Here is an 18,351-nt window from a genome sequence, read left to right as displayed (position 1 = left end):
CTACACGGTTCGGTGATGATGATGAAAGGTGGCTTTCTCCATGCATTTTGTTCTAATTTTTTTCTTTCTCTATCGAAGCCTACGAGAGATCATGTCTGCCATCTGACTGTGCAAAAAAGTACAGCTGGGCTATTTTGTTTTGGATGTAGCCCCTGATGTGTGCGGGTAGTGGTTGATGCATGTCATACGTCGTGTTGGGTCTACGTAAAATTAGCCGCCTGAAGTCGCGATCTCGTCGGTTTTCTTAGACAATTGTAAGCAATGTGTGTAGGGGTTGTCGTAGCGACAGCAGGCATTTTATCATGCTCTTCGTTTCTCCGCGCGTCTAAAGTTTGCTTAGCCTTGCGTTCAAAGTAACTATCCGAAGTAGCACCTTTTGTGGATAGGTAGCCTCCTCCAACTCATGAATGATTATTACCACCTCGTATGCGACTAATTCTTCCAGCGCTGGGAAGAGTAAACATCCGGCTGATTGTGCCGTCCATGTGTCTTGGGACTGGTTTCGGTACAGCACCCAGCCTCCAGAGACAGTATCGCGAGCTTCACGTATACGCCGTTTACAGGACTGCACCCAGCTAGACGAGTCGTCCATCTTCAGGAGCGGAGAGAAGACGATTTCCTTACAGTAATACAGCAACCAGTTTGGGGCAAGCTGTCCATTGTTGGTTATTGAAGGCATGCCTTGCTGAGTCTCACGCAGTGAGTCGAGGTTAGGCAGCCCATGGAGTGGTTGGGTGGGTGTTAATAGGTGGGCGAGCCAGGACACGAAGAGCTGTCGGCCGTTGGGTTGCTGGAGGCCGTCGACGAAACCCCGCGAATGGTCGGCAGCTCTCCAAGAACGACTGCTATTCTAGCTGATTACTGCTACATTCGACCGGGGACAAAAAAGGTACCGTTTGTATGGCCCGAATGAAAACGGTTGGCTTGAATGGGCAGCTATTCCTACCGGACGTTGACGACGAATAGCTTGCTGACTTGATTGTCCTCGAGTGCTGGCAAACGTGGTTGTCTCCTTTTGCAGAAACAAATAATTACCATCTTCACTGGAATTAACGATGACCACCACAATCAAGTCCGGTGCGTGGCATGTGTTTGGTTCAATCCATCGTTAAAAAAGAAACACCACGTCAAGCTCCGGCTTTCGTATTTGGACGCTTCCAAGAAGTAGACGAATAAGCATGACATCGGTTACGTCAGCTAAGTGGGTCCCATTACCATGTGGGTGCTCAGTGATGGCGAGAAGCAGCTTTTCGCTGAGCTAGCTTCCTAGTCGTTGTTGAAGATGCAGAAGTGCGCGAAAAAGGAGTTGTAGCTCCGCTGCTTAGAACGTCATGACTCCGAGGGGTCTCGCGCTCGATTGGTTCCGCACTCGTTTCTAAATGGACTCTCTCAAGAAGTGCTTTTCGCGGCTGGGGATGTTATCAAAGTGCAAAAGACTACTGCTTTACTGGAATGGACGTTCTTGGTGCTGCATCACCAAGTGAACCACATGTTCGCGACTGCCAGGTTCCCTGTGATATTGAGTTCATTAAATACCGGCTACAGCGACAAGTAGATGGGTAAGGAACCGTTCTTGAAGCTGGTGTTTGATGCCAATATCGAGGCTCGTATGGGAACCTACATGCAGGAGTTCAGTCTCGGCGATCTGGAGGTGAAAGTGGATATGGTCACGCTGGTGGAACCGTACTTCCTGTCGACGCCAGCGCGGCCCATTGCTCACGACAGACGCTAAAAAGCATGCTGCATCGTCATGCGCCACCGATGCCTGTGATGCTGGTGACGGGGGACGGCGGCATCCAGACGGATCTCGTGTACTTTGACATTCTTCGTACTTTTGTACTGTCAGTGGATTTGGAGTATTCGATCACGCGTAAGGATATCATATCGTCTACGGGCGGAGGCCACTCGATGATCTCCGGTTCCTATGCGAGATCATTGGGCTCAGCGGATAAGTTTGTAGGCGCATTTTCGGATGACACGTCGGATCCTACGGTGTATTCGCTCACTGATAATGCTGGGAGTAAGTTTGCGGAGGACATTGGTCGCGGATTCACCTGAATTTTCACCAAGCCTGTTGAAGGAACGATTAAGGGTGGCGTTACTGGAGTTGCATAAGGCATGATGCCGGGTATCGCTGGCCCCGGCGTCGCCTTACAAATCCCAATTGTGCGTTTGTTGTGCAGTCAACAGTTGCTGATCTCTCTCCGTTGGGCGGTGATCATCGCAAGTCGAAACCTGTTGAGAATGGGAAGCTGATCGCAGATGTTGCCATAGAGCATCACAAACTGGCGTGTTAGGAGTCGAGTGTGCTGGGGGCTAACGGGCTAGGCTCGCTGTGTGTCGTACGTATCTACTGCGTGGAGAAGGTAAATGATCGACTATTCGCAAGGGAATGCTCGTAGTTGGACTGCCCCGGGTAGTGATGACGACAGGACAGATCGGTATTGTGTGGAATGGAACCATGGCGCTGGGTTTTCACGTCAACGTGGAGATAATATCGAGACCCAGACGAGCGTGGTGTCGAACTCGCTATCCAATGTCGTCAACAAAGCTGAGGCGGAGCTGCCGCAGCTTTAGCGTCAGAGGAAGGCGTTCAGCTCAAATAGTCACTAATACTAAGTTTTTTATCCGACGGACACTTACAGCCCATGGCCAGGGCTCAAAGTTAATAACGTAGGTTTTTGCTTCAAAACCAGAGGTGGTTTATTTACTATTATTGCGGCCAAGCCACCTAGGAGTAAATGTATCTGTTTAACTATCTACCATACTTAAACCCAATCAAATACCTGATGTGTGGCTTTCAGACAACGTACTGAGAGACCTTGTTACCTCTCCGACTTATGTACTGAAAGTTTGTTAGCTCTCCGGAAACTCCGTACCCCTGTGTGTTCCACACCATGTAGCCTCGTTACACCCTTCCCCACTAAGATGCAAACACTTCGCTCTCGAAACTTCCTCAGCGAGGTCAGTACGGTGGAGGTCACTAGACCTCACTTCTGCGTTATGCAGCTCCAAAAGCTCACAAACGCTTTCGCATCCTTGATTTCTGGCACCTTGACTCCGCACCCCATCCCCGCGTCTCCAGCGCGTCGCGCCACCCTTAACCTAAAGGTCCCAGGCCCACGTCTGCGTTCCGCAACTGCTCCAAGAGCGTCGTATTTTTCTGTTTCTGTGGCGGAGTACCACCAAGCGTATCACCACCGACACGGACTACGCTCCATGAGACGTCAATACGAAAATAGCAAAATTCAAGGCGCAAGTGCCCGACATCGTCTTCCGCTGTTGTCGCTCGCCATGTGTTGAGAACGACACGTTCACGCTCGAAGCGGTTGCGCAAATCATAAGGGACCTTTTAAGCGAAATGAATGTGGGGGTCGACTTGATGGCAATGTACACTAGACTGCTCTGTCAGCTGCAAACGATGATTCGCACCGAGCGCTTCACCTTAGCGCCGTAAAATAACACAGTCCCTCTCGTAGTCCTCGCATGAAATTGAGCTTTAAAAGTCGTAATTAAACACACTGGGTTAGCATTTTACTTTCCAAAGGGACTCCCTAATTCAAACAAGCGCAGCCCCAACGTTAGCGCGTACCCACTAGCAGTAATCCCTATTTTTAGATACGTAAAGGCTCGCAAACGCAGGTCGTGCAGCCTAGAACCCGTATACATTGGACGTGCTGGACAGCGCAAGACCCACCCAAACAATTCGGCCAATCGTAAGCTCAGCACATCGTCATTGTTGCTACCTCTTATGATTATCGGGGAGGTAAAACAAATCCGAATACAGTCAACCGACTCAGGAGCGATATCAACTACAAGTGATATCAAGTGCAGCCGGGCGGCCGTAGCTTTAGCGTCAGAGAAATATATTCAGCCCAAAGAGTCACTGATACTAAGTTCCTTATCCGAAGGACACTTACAGTCTACGGCCAGGGCTGAAAGTTAATACCGAAACTTTATGGTTCAAAACCAAAAGTGGTTTATTTACTATTGTTGCGACCAAGCCACCTAGGGGTAAATGTATCTGTTTAACTATCTAACATAGTTAAACCTAATCGAATACAAAATGCGTGGCTTTCAGACAACGTACTGAGAGACCTTGTTACCTCTCCGACTTATGTACTGTAAGTTTGTTAACCCGCCGGGTACTCCATACCCATGTGTGTTCCACACCATAATATCGGCCACAAATCATTCACAATGGGAACAGCGAACGGATGCGCCAAGTTCGCATATGTGGATCGGCGAGCCTGGTAACGTCGCTGTAGACGCAGTTGCTGAGGCTTGGAGACGGTTAGCACGACAACGATGCAGGTCCACGACACGGATTCATGAACTACACTGCTACGTTTCCTTATACGCCGCGGTGCCGTCTATGGCTGTGTAATATGACCGGACTATCGCTTTGACTCACATTCTATTGCTACCTTAGCCCAACCGATCACCCAGGGCGCTTGGTTAACAGCAACGGTGACTGAGAATGAAACTTTTCAAAATAAAATACTACGTAGTCCATGAAGGCTTCAGCCGATGAAAAAGATGAAAAATGACAGATCACAGCGGTTACTGCACTTGCTTTAACTTCACTGAATACCAAGCTTCGTCGAAGTTGGCAGCGCTTAACCGTTAATGGGAAAGAGATGGTGAGCTGACGTCGTGCCATCCGTTTATTATGCTCTTCCTAAAGACTGACAGTGAAGAAATCCGCACAAACCTATTCTCGCAGTATGCGGCAATGGCTGGCTTTACCAAATATGCACACAGTGTTGATGTTGAGTGAAGGAGGCAGGGGGGGCTTCTTTTGCGAGCTCAGCGCTAGCGTGGATGACTGTCGAGCTTCATGGCTCCCTAAAGAAAATTCAAAACTGATTGCCTGTACGCGCTCAAGCTTGACATTCCCAGCAAAATACACATTGAATCCGGTCCAGATGACGTCATTTTGGCGGAATGCGTGACGCTCTTCTACATGCTTAGTATCTGTATGTCAATACTGTCCTTTGATTTAAATTTTAAGTTGTTTGCTACAACCTTTAAGTGGGATACTAAATAGGAACTATTCTACGATCGCCATGTCCAAATGTGTATTTGGGCAGGTCACTCTTGCTCCATTTATTTGTTCTACCCCCCCCACTACCCACGCCACACACACACTTGTAAACGTCACTATGGTAGACACGATCAAGAAGCACGAGGCGGAATGGCTGTGAAGCAAGCTGAATGAACGAGAAAGTGCTCAGCTTGCCGCTGCCAACCGGCAAAAGGAATAAATGATTGAATATTTCGTAGCCTCGCACTACGCAGCACAAACACAACTCGACAACAACCAGCATCGAGAGCGAACCACCGACACGGACTACGCTCCATGAGACGTCAATACGAAGATAGCAAAATTCAAGGCGCAAGTGCCCGACATCGTCTTCCGCTGTTGTCGCTCGCCATGTGTTGAGAACGACACGTTCACGCTCGAAGCGGTTGCGCAAATCATAAGGGACCTTTTAAGCGAAATGAATGTGGGGGTCGACTTGATGGCAATGTACACTAGACTGCTCTGTCAGCTGCAAACGATGATTCGCACCGAGCGCTTCACCTTAGCGCCGTAAAATAACACAGTCCCTCTCGTAGTCCTCGCATGAAATTGAGCTTTAAAAGTCGTAATTAAACACACTGGGTTAGCATTTTACTTTCCAAAGGGACTCCCTAATTCAAACAAGCGCAGCCCCAACGTTAGCGCGTACCCACTAGCAGTAATCCCTATTTTTAGATACGTAAAGGCTCGCAAACGCAGGTCGTGCAGCCTAGAACCCGTATACATTGGACGTGCTGGACAGCGCAAGACCCACCCAAACAGTTCGGCCAATCGTAAGCTCAGCACATCGTCATTGATGCTACCTCTTATGATTATCGGGGAGGTAAAAATGCATATCTGTAGTAGAAACAGTATGATCAAACGTTCAATCCGATACCTGAAACGATGAGCCACACCTCCAGAATGTTTACCTGTTGAACCCAGCACCAGAAAAACCAATCTACTTGCTATTAGGTCAGGATTGGTGATCATAAAGTACTCCCATAGCCAAATAACAATAGTGCGATAAAACTTGAATCATAAAAAGCCCGGCTGCCAAGGAACCTCCAGGATTTTCAACTAGGTAATGGGGTTATTCAATCGTCGTCGTGTTCTAGCAGGAGCTTGTTCGTTGGCTGCTCTGCGTATAGCATCGAGAGCGCAAGCTACACTCGGCGTACTAAAATGAAATTCATTTGAATAACGAACCATGTCGAAACAGGCTACATGGTTGTTACGGAGAAGCGTTTGTGCCAACCTATCGCGACTTCGACTTAATTCCGCGAAGACTACAAAGGTAGCATATTGCGCTATGCGTTGGCATCTCGCTGCTAGAGGGCGTGGAGCGGGTCGCTGCCTTCTAGGCACTGCTGCCGTTTCCAGAGGCTGCGCGTTTAACTGACCAGTGTCTATCCCGACGTGCCTCTTTCGGCCGTTCTGACACGTTTGAACCTGCGCGAGTGCATCTAGTTTGTTGCCGCGGGCGTAGAGACTACTGCGAGCTCTTGCCGCAGTTCGTATGTGCTCGCTTTATTGTAACGTGATTGGTCAATTTAGGAAACCGGTTTAAAGTCGTTTGATACCAGTTATATACAGTACTAGTTGTGCTCATGACCAGTGAATACGTTTTGAGGAGCGACACACATTGCTGATCATTCCGCAGAAGCGTGAGACCTTCCCATGGACATAGAGCTTGCCGATATTCGGGTCGATGATGAGTGGACACAAGACCAATGGTACTCATGCCCACCCAATGAGAAATCCAGTGCCGATGAGGCAGACAGTCCGATTGAGCTAGGCTGTGCCTACCCCAATAGCCTTACAATCGACAGTGACTTGCATTTTCTTAAGAGGGACAAAATTCAGCGAGCGTCCAACATTCACGATCAAAGAAGCCATAATGGTATTTACGTGACGCAAAACGCAAGCACTCGTGACGCCCCGGGCCAATAAGGCTCTGGAGACTAAGGAGAGTCCACAGCGACCGGCGCACAACTAAATGCGTACATAGGTCTAGACATGGCAATGAGCTTGGTGCCCATCACCGATATCAAGGAGTTCTGGTAAAAAAAAAAATATTTCAAGGCCACCACGACTTCACGGCAACGATAAGCAGAAATCGTTTTTTTAATATGCATCCTCCTTTCGATGCTGCCGAAGATATTTCCTACTCGAAAATAGAACCAGATTCCGATCACCCCGATGCCCAACCAGTCTCAGGCTCAGCCATTAACGCGGGACAAATTGACAATGTGGTCGAGCGAGGTAGAGAAATAACCGGGTGTCTGTATGCTTATGATGCCCGCATTCAAACATGTAGTTCCTTACGTTTTCGGCCCTGTATCTGCAAAAAATAACGTCCCATAATGCTGAAAGGTCCGTCTCTAACACACACCAAACATAAGGAGCGATTCCCCGTATTAAAAAATGTAATTTCTCAAATCGTCAGTCCTGTCGCTGTATCAACCTTGTCTCAGAAGGTGATTATCGTTATGTCCCGTCTATAGCACATATGTAGCATTTGATTCATTTCCCCGTACGAAATCACATAGTATACCCTGTTCTCAGTCTTATATTGCTAGAACTAACCAAGTTATGCATACTGATCAGATATTGACGAAACTGTACGTCTATATCACACATCCAGCACATGATTTCGCTCCCCATTTACAAAAGCGTAGTTTCCCAAATCTTCAGCCTTGTAGCTTGATAGCTGACAGGATTCTGGATAACCCATGATACTGACGAAACGGGCTGGTTATATGACACATTCGACAAATGGTTTGATAGTCCGTGGCATATTTGTCAGTCTAAAATCGCTCTCTTCGCCAGGGCAACGTGAGTGGCTGAAATTTAGATGACCCATGTTGTCAACCACGGCGGAGCCCATCCAGTACTTGTGGAGCGTTAGACAGGAGCCAATTCGCCGCAAATTAAAAGGATTGCGAATACAGCAGGTACAGAGCTGATGATTTAGAAAAGTACGTTGTTGAATGCTACTGCGCGCTGATTGGCTGCAATACGCGTAGTCCCTGTGTACCAACAATTCAAACTACAGCCAATATTTTGGATTATTATATGGTCGTAATGTAAATGTTATGTAAAATTGTCGTGTAGGAACACTTCAGAAATGTATTAGCACACTTCCACACTAACAGGACATATCGGGTTCTGATAGATAAGTTAGACTTAATGTGTCGTCTTATAGGTTAGAATGTCCCCTGTGTACCGTATTTCTCTCTGACAAGCCACCGAAAACTTAACACTACTAGCGACGAGCACAAGAGCTAGAGTGTTCTTTATCTCTCTCTCTCTCAAATATATATTGCGGTCCTACTTAGACACTGTACCGGACATATGTCAGACCTGATAGGGTCTGACATATGTCCGGTACCATGTCTCAGAGTCAGGCTCCGATCGAGAAGTAATATATGGATAGCGCTATAGCTTATCCAAAACACAGCGATATATTGCATTCTGCGCGTCAACTGAATCATACTTGATACGCTGTGCGTTAGCATGTCGCGGCTAGAGGGCGTGAGCTGGTTGCTGCCTTCTAGGAACTGCTGCCGTTTCCAGAGGCTGCGCGTTTAACTGACCAGTGGTCATTTTTGACGTGCTTATGATGCCCGTATTCAAACATGTAGTTCCCTAAGTTTTCGGCCCTGTATCTGCAACAAAAACAACGTCCCATAATGCTTAAAGGTCCGTCTCTAACATGTAACAAGCATAAGGAGCGTTTCCCCGTATTCAAAAATATAATTCCTCAAATCGTCAGTCCTGTAGCTGTATCAACCTTGTCTCAGAATGTGATTATCGTTATGTCCCGTCTATAGCACATATGTAGCATTTGATTCAATTCCCCGTACGAAATCACATAGTATCCCCTGTTCTCAGTCTTATATTGCTAGAACTAACCCAGTTATGTATACCGATCAGATATTGACGAAATTGTACGTCTATATCACACATCCAGCACACGATTTCATTCCCCATTTACAAAAGCGTAGTTTCTTAAATCTTCAGCCTTGTAGCTTGATAGCTGACAGGATTCTGGATGACTCATGATACTGACGAAACGGGCTGGCTATATGACACATTCGACAAATGGTTTGATAGTCCGTGGCATATTTGTCGGTCTAAAATCGCTCTCTTTGCCAGGGCAACGTGAGTGGCTAAAATTTAGATGACCCATCTTGTCAACCACGGCGGAGCCAATCCGGTACTTGTGGAGCGTTAGACAGGAGCCAATTCGCCGCAAATTAAAAGGTTTGCAAATACAGCAGGTACAGAGCTGATGATTTAGAAAAGTACGTTGTTGAATGCTACTGCGCGCTGATTGGCTGCAATACGCGTAGTCCCTGTGTACCAACAATTCAAAATACAGCCAATATTTTGGATGATTATATGGTCATAATGTATATGTTATGTAAAATTGTCGTGTAGGAACACTTCAGAAATGTATTAGCACACTTCCACACTAACAGGACCTATCGGGTTCTGATAGATTAGCTAAACTTAATGTGTCGTCTTATAGGTTAGGATGTCCCCTGGGTACCGTATTTCTCTCTGACAAGCCACCGAAAACTCAGCACTACTAGCGGCGAGCAAAGTCTAGAGTGTTCTTTTATCTCTCTCTCTCTCTCAAATATATATTGCGGGCCTACTTAGACATGGTACCGGACATATGTCAGACCTGATAGGGGGGTCGGAGTCAGGCTCCGATCGAGAAGTAATATATGGATAGCGCTTTAGCTTATCCAAAACACAGCGATATGTTGCATTCTGCGCGTCAACTGAATCATCCTGGTACGCTATGCGCTGGCATCTCGCGGCTAGAGGGCGTGGAGCGGGTTGCTGCCTTCTAGGAGCTGCTGCCGTTTCCAGAGGCTGCGCGTTTAACTGACCAGTGGTCATTTTTGACGTGCTTATGATGCCCGCATTCAAACATGTAGTTCCTTACGTTTTCGGCCCTGTATCTGCAAAAAAATAACGTCCCCTAATGCTGGAAGGTCCGTCTCTAGCACACACCAAACATAAGGAGCGATTCCCCGTAATCAAAAATGTAATTTCTCAAATCGTCAGTCCTGTAGCTGTATCAACCTTGTCTCAGAAGGTGATTATCGTTATGTCCCGTCTATAGCACATATGTAGCATTTGATTCAATTCCCCGTACGAAATCACATAGTATCCCCTGTTCTCAGTCTTATATTGCTAGAGGCTTCAGCGAAACCCTTTTGCACTTACGCGAAGTAGTAGTTTGAACATCACTTTATCTGCCATTTGGCTTTCCTAGTTCATGATTAAGACGGTTGTTGCCGTCCCACCTCCCCCGTAATAGCAACAATCTATGCTGACCCGGGGAGCCACACCGCCCTGAAATCAGCTCTACTCGGCTAAATAAGCTTGGTTTGGCTACACTTCGATCAGATATTGACGAAATTGTCTGTCTATATCACACATCCAGCACACGATTTCATTCCCCATTTACAAAAGCGTAGTTTCTTAAATCTTCAGCCTTGTAGCTTGATAGCTGACAGGATTCTGGATAACTCATGATACTGACGAAACGGGCTGGCTATATGACACATTCGACAAATGGTTTGATAGTCCGTGGCATATTTGTCGGTCTAAAATCGCTCTCTTCGCCAGGGCAACGTGAGTGGCTGAAATTTAGATGACCCATGTTGTCAACCACGGCGGAGCCAATCCGGTACTTGTGGAGCGTTAGACAGAAGCCAATTCGCCGCAAATTAAAAGGTTTGCAAATACAGCAGGTACAGAGCTGATGATTTAGAAAAGTACGTTGTTGAATGCTACTGCGCGCTGATTGGCTGCAATACGCGTAGTCCCTGTGTACCAACAATTCAAAATACAGCCAATATTTTGGATGATTATATGGTCATAATGTATATGTTATGTAAAATTGTCGTGTAGGAACACTTCAGAAATGTATTAGCACACTTCCACACTAACAGGACCTATCGGGTTCTGATAGATTAGCTAGACTTAATGTGTCGTCTTATAGGTTAGGATGTCCCCTGGGTACCGTATTTCTCTCTGACAAGCCACCGAAAACTCAACACTACTAGCGACGAGCAAAGTCTAGAGTGTTCTTTTATCTCTCTCTCTCTCTCAAATATATATTGCGGGCCTACTTAGACATGGTACCGGACATATGTCAGACCTGATAGGGGGGTCGGAGTCAGGCTCCGATCGAGAAGTAATATATGGATAGCGCTTTAGCTTATCCAAAACACAGCGATATGTTGCATTCTGCGCGTCAACTGAATCATCCTGGTACGCTATGCGTTGGCATTTCGCGGCTAGAGGGCGTGGAGCGGGTTGCTGCCTTCTAGGAGCTGCTGCCGTTTCCAGAGGCTGCGCGTTTAACTGACCAGTGGTCATTTTTGACGTGCTTATGATGCCCGCATTCAAACATGTAGTTCCTTACGTTTTCGGCCCTGTATCTGCAAAAAAATAACTTCCCATAATGCTGAAAGGTCCGTCTCTAACACACACCAAACATAAGGAGCGATTCCCCGTATTCAAAAATGTAATTTCTCAAATCGTCAGTCCTGTAGCTGTATCAACCTTGTCTCAGAAGGTGATTATCGTTATGTCCCGTCTATAGCACATATGTAGCATTTGATTCAATTCCCCGTACGAAATCACATAGTATCCCCTGTTCTCAGTCTTATATTGCTAGAACTAACCAAGTTATGCATACCGATCAGATATTGACGAAACTGTACGTCTATATCACACATCCAGCACATGATTTCGTTCCCCATTTACAAAAGCGTAGTTTCCCAAATCTTCAGCCTTGTAGCTTGATAGCTGACAGGATTCTGGATAACTCATGATACTGACGAAACGGGCTGGCTATATGACACATTCGACAAATGGTTCGAAAGTCCGTGGCATATTTGTCAGTCTCAAATCGTTCTCTTCGCCAGGGCAACGTGAGGGGCTGAAATTTAGATGGCCCATGTTGTCAATTACGGCGGAGCCAATCCGATACTTGTAGAGCGCTAGACAGGAGCCAATTGGCCGCAAATTAAAAGGTTTGCAAATACAGCAGGTACAGAGCTGATGATTTAGAAAAGTACGTTGTTGAATGCTACTGCGCGCTGATTGGCTGCAATACGCGTAGTCCCTGTGTACCAACAATTCAAAATACAGCCAATATTTTGGATGATTATATGGTCGTAATGTATATGTTATGTAAAATTGTCGTGTAGGAACACTTCAGAAATGTATTAGCACACTTCCACACTAACAGGACCTATCGGGTTCTGATAGATTAGCTAGATTTGATGTGTCGTCTTATAGGTTAGGATGTCCCCTGTGTACCGTATTTCGCTCTGACAAGCCACCGAAAACTCATCACTACTAGCCACGAGCAAAGGCTAGAGTGCTCTTTTATCTCTCTCTCTCAAATATATCTTGCGGTCCTACTTAGACATGGTACCGGACATATGTCAGACCTGATAGGGGGGGTCGGAGTCAGGCTCCGATCGAGAAGTAACATATGGGTAGCGCTTTAGCTTTTTCAAAACACAGCGATATATTGCATTCTGCGCGTCAACTCAATCGTCCTGGTGTGCTATGCGTTGGCATTTCGCTTGCTAGAGGGCGTGGAGCGGGTTGCTGCCTTCTAGGCACTGCTTCCGTTTCTAGCGGCTGCGCGTTTAACTGACCAGTGGCCATTTCGACGTGCCGCTTTCGGCCGTTCTGACACGTTGGTGCCTGCGCAAGGGCATCTAGTTTGTTACCGCGGGCGTAGAGCATACTCGGTGCTCTTGGCGCAGTTCGTATGTGTTCGCTTTATTGTAACGTGATTGGTCAATTTAGGAAACCGGTTTAAAGTCGTTTGATACCAGTTTCATACAGCACCAGCTGTGCTCATGACCAGTGAATACGTTTTGAGGAGCGACACACCTTGCTGATCATTCCGCAGAAGCGTGAGACCTTCCCATGGACATAGTTCTTGCCGATATTCGGGTCGAAGATGAATGGGAACAAGGCCAATGGTACTCATTCCCACCCAATGAGAAATCCAGTGCAGATGAGGCAGACAGTCCGATTGAGCTAGGCCGTGCCTACCCCAATAGCCTTACAATCGACAGTGACTTGCATTTTCTCGAGAGGGACAAGATTCAGCGAGCGTCCAACATAAACGATGAAAGAAGCCATACAGGTATTTACGTGACGCAAAAGCGCAAGCACTCGTGACACACCTGGACCAATGAGGCTCTGTAGACTAAAGGAGAGTCCCCATCGACCAGCGCACAACTAAATGCGTACATAGGTCTAGACATGGCTATGAGCTTGGTGCCCATCACCGATATCAAGGGGTTCTATTCGAATAAAACTATTTCAAGGCCACCACGACTTCACGGCAACGATAAGCAGAAATCGTTTTTTTCTAATATGCATCCTCCTTTCGATGCTGCCGAAGCACATTTCCTACTCGGAAGTAGAACCAGATTCCGATCACCCCGATGCCCAACCGGTCTCAGGCTCAGCCATTAACGCGGGACAAAATGACAATGTGGTCGAGCGAGGTAGAAAAATAACCGGGCGTCGGTATGCTTATGATGCCCGTATTCAAACATGTAGTTCCCTAAGTTTTCGGCCCTGTATCTGCAACAAAAACAACGTCCCATAATGCTTAAAGGTCCGTCTCTAACATGTAACAAGCATAAGGAGCGTTTCCCCGTATTCAAAAATATAATTCCTCAAATCGTCAGTCCTGTAGCTGTATCAACCTTGTCTCAGAATGTGATTATCGTTATGTCCCGTCTATAACACATATGTAGCATTTGATTCAATTCCCCGTACGAAATCACATAGTATCCCCTGTTTTCAGTCTTATATTGCTAGAACTAACCAAGTTATGCATACCGATCAGATATTGACGAAATTGTCTGTCTATATCACATATGTAGCATTTGATTCAATTCCCCATTTACAAAAGCGTAGTTTCCCAAATCTTCAGCCTTGTAGCTTGATAGCTGACAGGATTCTGGATGACTCATGGTACTGACGAAACGGGCTGGCTATATGACACATTCGACAAATGGTTTGATAGTCCGTGGCATATTTGTCAGTCAAAAAAAGGCGTTTCTCATCGCCAGGGCAACATGAGTGGCTGACATTTTGATGACCCACGTTGTCAACCACGGCGGAGCCAATCCGGTACTTGTGGAGCGTTAGACAGAAGCCAATTCGCCGCAAATTAAAAGGTTTGCAAATACAGCAGGTACAGAGCTGATGATTTAGAAAAGTACGTTGTTGAATGCTACTGCGCGCTGATTGGCTGCAATACGCGTAGTCCCTGTGTACCAACAATTCAAAATACAGCCAATATTTTGGATGATTATATGGTCGTAATGTATATGTTAGGTAAAATTGTCGTGTAGGAACACTTCAGAAATGTATTAGCACACTTCCACACTAACAGGACCTATCGGGTTCTGATAGATTAGCTAGATTTAATGTGTCGTCTTATAGGTTAGGATGTCCCCTGTGTACCGTATTTCGCTCTGACAAGTCACCGAAAACTTATCACTACTAGCCACGAGCAAAGGCTAGAATGTTCTTTTATCTCTCTCTCTCAAATATATCTTGCGGTCCTACTTAGACATGGTACCGGACATATGTCAGACCTGATAGGGGGGGGGTCGGAGTCAGGCTCCGATCGAGAAGTAACATATGGATAGCGCTTTAGCTTATCCAAAACACAGCGATATATTGCATTCTGCGCGTCAACTGAATCATCCTGGTACGCTATGCGTTGGCACCTCGCGGCTAGAGGGCGTGGAGCGGGTTGCTGCCTTCTAGGAACTGCTGCCGTTTCCAGAGGCTGCGCGTTTAACTGACCAGTGGTCAGTTTTGACGTGCTTATGATGCCCGCATTCAAACATGTAGTTCCTTACGTTTTCGGCCCTGTATCTGCAAAAAAAATAACGTCCCATAATGCTGAAAGGTCCGTCTCTAACACACACCAAACATAAGGAGCGATTCCCCGTATTCAAAAATGTAATTTCTCAAATCGTCAGTCCTGTAGCTGTATCAACCTTGTCTCAGAAGGTGATTATCGTTATGTCCCGTCTATAGCACATATGTAGCATTTGATTCAATTCCCCGTACGAAATCACATAGTATCCCCTGTTCTCAGTCTTATATTGCTAGAACTAACCAAGTTGTGCATACCGATCAGATATTGACAAACTGTCTGTCTATATCACACATCCAGCACATGATTCCATTTCCCATTTACAAAAGCGTAGTTTCTTAAATCTTCAGCCTTGTAGCTTGATAGCTGACAGGATTCTGGATAACTCATGATACTGACGAAACAGGCTGGCTATATGACACATTCGACAAATGGTTTGATAGTCCGTGGCATATTTGTCGGTCTAAAATCGCTCTCTTCGCCAGGGCAACGTGAGTGGCTGAAATTTAGATGACCCATGTTGTCAACCACGGCGGAGCCAATCCGGTACTTGTGGAGCGTTAGACAGAAGCCAATTCGCCGCAAATTAAAAGGTTTGCAAATACAGCAGGTACAGAGCTGATGATTTAGAAAAGTACGTTGCTGAATGCTACTGCGCGCTGATTGGCTGCAATACGCGTAGTCCCAGTGTACCAACAATTCAAAATACAGCCAATATTTTGGATGATTATATGGTCGTAATGTATATGTTATGTAAAATTGTCGTGTAGGAACACTTCAGAAATGTATTAGCACACTTCCACACTAACAGGACCTATCGGGTTCTGATAGATTAGTTAGATTTAATGTGTCGTCTTATAGGTTAGGATGTCCCCTGTGTACCGTATTTCTCTCTGACAAGCCACCGAAAACTCAACACTACTAGCGACGAGCAAAGTCTAGAGTGTTCTTTTATCTCTCTCTCTCTCTCTCTCAAATATATATTGCGGGCCTACTAGACATGGTACCGGACATATGTCAGACCTGATAGGGGGGTCGGAGTCAGGCTCCGATCGAGAAGTAATATATGGATAGCGCTTTAGCTTATCCAAAACACAGCGATATATTGCATTCTGCGCGTCAACTGAATCATCCTGGTACGCTATGCGTTGGCATCTCGCGGCTAGAGGGCGTGGAGCGGGTTGCTGCCTTCTAGGAACTGCTGCCGTTTCCAGAGGCTGCGCGTTTAACTGACCAGTGGTCATTTTTGACGTGCTTATGATGCCCGCATTCAAACATGTAGTTCCTTACGTTTTCGGCCCTGTATCTGCAAAAAAAAAACGTCCCATAATGCTGAAAGGTCCGTCTCTAACACACACCAAACATAAGGAGCGATTCCCCGTATTCAAAAATGTAATTTCTCAAATGTCAGTCCTGTAGCTGTATCAACCTTGTCTCAGAAGGTAATTATCGTTATGTCCCGTCTATAGCACATATGTAGCATTTGATTCAATTCCCCGTACGAAATCACATAGTATCCCCTGTTCTCAGTCTTATATTGCTAGAACTAACCAAGTTATGTATACCGATCAGATATTGACGAAACTTTCTGTCTATATCACACATCCAGCACATGATTTCGCTCCCCATTTACAAAAGCGTAGTTTCCCAAATCTTCAGCCTTGTAGCTTGATAGCTGACAGGATTCTGGATAACTCATGATACTGACGAAACGGGCTGGCTATATGACACATTCGACAAATGGTTTGATAGTCCGTGGCATATTTGTCAGTCAAAAAAAGGTCGTTCTCATCGCCAGGGCAACATGAGTGGCTGACATTTTGATGACCCATGTTGTCAACCATGGCGGAGCCAATCCGATACTTGTAGAGCGCTAGACAGGAGCCAATTCGCCGCAAATTAAAAGGTTCGCGAATACAGCAGGTACAGAGCTGATGATTTAGAAAAGTACGTTGTTGAATGCTACTGCCGCGCTGATTGGCTGCAATACGCGTAGTCCATGTGTACCAACAATTCAAAATACAGCCAATATTTTGGATGATTATATGGTCGTAATGTATATGTTAGGTAAAATTGTCGTGTAGGAACACTTCAGAAATGTATTAGCACACTTCCACACTAACAGGACCTATCGGGTTCTGATAGCTTAGCTAGACTTAATGTGTCGTCTTATAGGTTAGGATGTCCCCTGTGTACCGTATTTCGCTCTGACAAGCCACCGAAAACTTATCACTACTAGCCACGAGCAAAGGCTAGAATGTTCTTTTATCTCTCTCTCTCACATATATCTTGCAGTCCTACTTAGACATGATACCGGATATATGTCAGACCTGCATAGGGGGGGGGGGTCGGGAGTCAGGCCTCGATCGAGAAGTAACATATGGGTAGCGACTTTAGCTTATCCAAAACACAGCGATATGTTGCATTCTGCGCGTCAACTGAATCATCCTGGTACGCTATGCGTTGGCATTTCGCGGCTAGAGGGCGTGGAGCGGGTTGCTGCCTTCTAGGAACTGCTGCCGTTTCCAGAGGCTGCGCGTTTAACTGACCAGTGGTCATTTTTGACGTGCTTATGATGCCCGCATTCAAACATGTAGTTCCTTACGTTTTCGGCCCTGTATCTGCAAAAAAATAACGTCCCCTAATGCTGAAAGGTCCGTCTCTAACACACACCAAACATAAGGAGCGATTCCCCGTAATCAAAAATGTAATTTCTCAAATCGTCAGTCCTGTAGCTGTATCAACCTTGTCTCAGAAGGTGATTATCGTTATGTCCCGTCTATAGCACATATGTAGCATTTGATTCAATTCCCCGTACGAAATCACATAGTATCCCCTGTTCTCAGTCTTATATTGCTAGAGGCTTCAGCGAAACCCTTTTGCACTTACGCGAAGACTGCAGCGATTCTCTCGCACAGCTCAGCTCGATCCACCTTCTTCCTACCACATGCGCTCTTCCTTGACTTGACCACGGCTGCTACTCGATCTCCGATCGAATTGATTCCACGCCTCCAAATTCGCTCGACAACTTGGCGGTCCAAGCTGCAACCCGAACGATCTCTCCATGTTTGAGCACTCCTCCCACGCTGCGAAGCAGTAAGGTCTCCCAGACGGCCTGGCGCTCACTGTCTGTGATCTCCCCCAGGTGCCAGCTTTCAAAATGAAAGGTGGGAGCGGGAGCCAGTCTGGTCGGGAAAGCGCGGGAAATTCGAAATCCAAAATGTGATCGGCATAGAGGGGGTATTGTTTTGGGTAGGCTGTAATATAATTTGACACATGGATATCTTTTTCAGAACGGAGGTATTAATAGTATATACAGGAA

The sequence above is a fragment of the Phytophthora infestans genome, genomic scaffold (genome assembly GCF_000142945.1).
Source record: "Phytophthora infestans T30-4 supercont1.43 genomic scaffold, whole genome shotgun sequence".
NCBI classification, from domain to species: Eukaryota; Oomycota; class Peronosporomycetes; order Peronosporales; family Peronosporaceae; genus Phytophthora; species Phytophthora infestans.
Note: the sequence above shows the minus strand (reverse complement) of the source record.